A 4,634-nucleotide genomic window follows, 5' to 3' on the forward strand; every position below is an offset into this window, starting at 1 on the left:
GGAAAGGACGCACCACAGAACGGACGTGTCGAGGAACGGACGTAGCATAGAACGGACGGACGTGTCACGAAGTAAGACAATCGTAATAATCATGACACGAATGTGACGAACGATGACCACGGTTAACTCACCGAATAAGCAACATGGAATATCCTTTCAGCGTGACGGTCTGGCCTTCGAGAGCCATTAAGTTTCAGGAAACAATGAAAAATGTCTGACTCAAAAAACACATAATGAGAAGAGTAACTGTGGGGAAAGAACTGCGTTAGTGGTGATTAATCATAATCTTCCAAAAAGATTTCAATCCATCATGTCAAATGTACACTGATGATAGTGACGAAACAATCAGGATGGTATATGAGGTAGTTGATAGTGACGAAACAATCAGGATGGTATATGAGGTAGTTGATAGTGACGAAACAATCAGGATGGTATATGAGGTAGTTGATAGTGACGAAACAATCAGGATGGTATATGAGGTAGTTGATAGTGACGAAACAATCAGGATGGTGTATGAGGTAGTTGATAGTGACGAAACAATCAGGATGGTGTATGAGGTAGTTGATAGTGACGAAACAATCAGGATGGTATATGGGGTAGTGAAACACACTCCTCTGAGACAATCAGGTTCTAATAATGAGAGACTTTTATTGTAAAGAGACAGACTGGGGGCGATGGGGGTAATTAGGTCCTCATAGAGACAGAGAGTCAGAGAGACACTAGATCTTAAAGTATATACACGAGAATTTCCCGTAACAATATATCACTGACCACATCAGCATCAGGGTGTAAGAGAGCAAAGAATGAATGACTTAGGATACGACAAAAGGGGAACAAAGAATCTTTGAAGAGAATGTTGTGGACAAGAGCAGGAGGTGTGTATAAAGTAACGTGGATATTGAGACTAGCGTTTATGATGCACTAGATGGAAGAAGTGACCATGTACAGTCTTATTATCTGGTTAATGAGGACATTAAAAGAACAGAAATGAAACCAGATTGAAAGAAGAAATGTAATCATACGAACGATACGGAACCAATTTTTTTCTTTTGTGGAACATAAATTGGGAAGCTTGTAGAAATGAAGAGAAATGAAAACAAACTTAAAAAAGAAATGTAATCATTTAAAGGACACAAAACCAAGCAATTTCTGTGGGAGGGACCAAATAATTTCTGTAGAACATAAACTAAGAAATTTAGGGAACTTGTAAAGGTTATTGCAGTGGAAATTACTGTGATATCCACAGAGAAGGAGAGGACATGGGCATCGTCTGTCTCAAGCATAGAGAGAAGGACAGAGAGAGAAATTGTGGTTTCATAAAAGATGTCAAGAAGCGAGGATTGACCGTCATGGTGCCTCCTTATGTTCTCGATCAGCGAAGCTATGGAATTCGCTTCCTTCCTCCATCATTGCACCTTCTTTTATTCATTTTACCTCAAGGTATCAAGTCTACAACGATCGGCGGAGCCCTGATTAATTTCTTGGTTATTTCTCTTATAGTCCACAATTTGTTTTTATTTCTACACCCGGAATGGTCATGACTGTGAAGCATGTACGAGAGAGAGAGAGAGAGAGAGAGAGAGAGAGAGAGAGAGAGAGAGAGAGAGAGAGAGAGAGAGAGTAAAGACATGTTACATAGAAGACTAAAAGAGGAGGCAACATGGCCGTAGAACTTTTATCCTCAGTAACACACACACACACACACACACACACACACACATACCCACCCACCCACCCACACCCACGCACATAAACACACACACACACACACACACACACACACACACACACACACAAACGCTCCTCTCTCTCTCTCTCTCTCTCTCTCTCTCTCTCTCTCTCTCTCTCTCTCTCTCTCTCTCTCTCTCCCAGTCTTTTTCTTTCACGCAATAAGAGATCCCGACTAATTCTTCAAACATGGGAACTATGCAGCGTGCGTGGCGGTAGAAAATAACAGTATTCTCCAACAAGTGGTATGTGCATTATGCTGTACGTGTCAACCCTGGCCCCGCCACATAGCAAAATGTTGGCGTAGGTGCTCGCGAAGTAGGAGCCTCTCTCTCTCTCTCTCTCTCTCTCTCTCTCTCTCTCTCTCTCTCTCTCTCTCTCTCTCTCTATCGGAATGTAATATTCAATAGATTTATTGCTAAGTGTCTTTGCAAACTTTCGTAAAGAAAACCCCAGAGACAACCTCTACGTTTGAAGAGCATAGCCAGGTGTGTGTCACACATAGGGCTGTGATAACGTCCATGCTGTTCAAAATAGCCAGGTGTGTATGGCCTACGGGGCTGTAAGAACCCCCATGTTTAGACGACATAGCCAGATGTGTATTACATACGGGGCTGTGATAACGTCCATGTTTGAACAACATAGCCAGATGTGTGTCACATACAGGGATGTGATAAAGTCCATGTTCGACAGCAAAGCGGCTAAGTGAGTCACATACAGGGCTGTGTTCACTTGATAACCTTAAAAGGAAATTTAAGTGTTGTTAAACCCCTCCCAGACTCTTTGTCTGGTGAAAATAACGTATCTTATGAGCAGTTTAAACCAGGTTCACCTTGCCAGAAATAGTTCAAAACGTGGGCGACGTTAAGTATTGTGAGGTAGTCAGGTTGTGGTGTGTGGGGAAGTTAGGTTGTGGAGTGTGGAGTTTGGGATAGTGAGGTAAGAAGGTTAGTGTGAGGTAAGATGGCCTTTTTGTGTAAGGTAAGAATGCTTTTGTGTGTGGGGTAAAAAAGCCTTTGCGTGTGAGGCAAGAAGGCCTTCGTTTGTAGGGTAAGAATGCTTTTGTGTGTGTGGTAAAAAGGCCTTTGTGTGTGAGGCAAGAAGGCCTTCGTGTGTAAGATAAAAAGGCCTTTGTGTGTGAGGCAAGAAGGCCATCGTTTGTAAGGTAAGAATGCTTTTGTGTGTAAGGTAAAAAGGCCTTTGTGTGTAGGGTAAGAAGGCCTTTGTGTATGTGGTAAAAAGACCTTTATGTGTGAGGTAAGAAGGCCTTTGTGTGTGAAGCAAGAAGGCCTTAGTGTGTAAGAGGGCCTTTGTGTGTGATTTCAGAAGGCCTTTTTTCTTTGTGTGTGTGTGTGTGTGTGTGTGTGTGTGTGTGTGTGTGTGTGTGTGTGTGGGTGGTTAGGGTGAAGAGGAAGGGTAGGGACGAGGTTTGCTGGAAGTATCGACGCCTCGCAGGTTCCACCTGCAAGTATGAGTGTGGTCAGTATTGAAGTGTGAGTGAGGAATATTCATCTTGGTTCCCCTGTGACCTCATGCACTACATCATGCCCTTGGCTGAACCCTGGAACCTGTAATGGCGTTGGCCATTATATTTCAGACTTCTCTAATGTTATGGATTATGTATCTAACCTTGCAGAGGGTACTGACCCTTCAAGCTCTAACGTACCTTCATGAATAAATCTTATCGTGTTCAAGAAAATGATGTAGAATTGCAGCATGACTGAAACGTCTCATAAGAGAATGCTGCACCACTACAGCATGACTAGCACGTCTCATAAGAAAATGTTGCACCACTACAGCATGACTGGCACGTCTCATAAGAAAATGCTGCACCACTACAGCATGACTGGCACGTCTCATAAGAGAATGCTGCACCACTACAGCATGACTGGGACGTATCATAAGAGAATGCTGCACCGTTGCAGCATGGTTGGTACCTCTCATACGAGAATGCAATGTCGTCGCAGCATCGTAGACGTGCATCAACAATCGCCAACTTGCTACCCTCGTATACCCATCACGCGACTACAACGTTCACACAAGATACGTCACTGTTGAATGCTACGCTTTGCTCAAGGTTGCTAGGCTAGGCGGGTCCTCCTAGTGGCCAATACAGCGGGGGAGGACCAATGGTTTCCTCCACCCATGGCGTGACGACGCATTCAGGAATATCTCTTTAACATCTGTCAATAGGAACCCGGAACACCCTCATAACCCAAGGAGTGAATGTACTCATTTCATAACTCAGATGACGTGATATTCATGAACGATGCTGCAGCACGAGATACGATATTACATACGATAGATGGTCGAGATGCCTGAGGAGTGACAATAGATTATGCACGATAGATGGCAGAGATGTCTGAGGAGTGACAATAGATTAACACGATAGATGGCAGAGATGTCTGAGGAGTGACAATAGAACATCAGACATGCTTTGAGGAACGACGTTTTCTGACCAGTACAAGAAAAAAGAATTATCTCAATATACATCAACGTTACCAGTAACATAACTACCTACCCTGGACTGGTATGTAGCAGAGAAGGTTGAGGTCTTCTTCATACAGTAATGGGATTTCCGACTATATCTTGTTTGTGTATTACGTCTATTTCTACGTAACCAATAACATTTGAAGATGAATAGAAGGGTATGTGTAAGACTCCTTCCAAAAACTTAATTCTTCGATTAACTTAGCTTCTTACCTCAGGAGTTCCTTTTGTCCTTATGAGGCTCCTGCAGCACTCAGGAAGCTGGCCACGTCCACCACTGCCATAGTCAACCCTACTCTGCTATGGTCAGCCCTACACCACCATGATCACCCACAAAACCCTAACGTTTGCGATCACACACGCTTGTCATCAGCCAAGTAGTCCCACGACCGCCCAGACGCTGAAATGATTAGCCA

This window comes from Panulirus ornatus, chromosome 8 (assembly GCF_036320965.1).
Source record: "Panulirus ornatus isolate Po-2019 chromosome 8, ASM3632096v1, whole genome shotgun sequence".
NCBI lineage: Eukaryota > Metazoa > Arthropoda > Malacostraca > Decapoda > Palinuridae > Panulirus > Panulirus ornatus.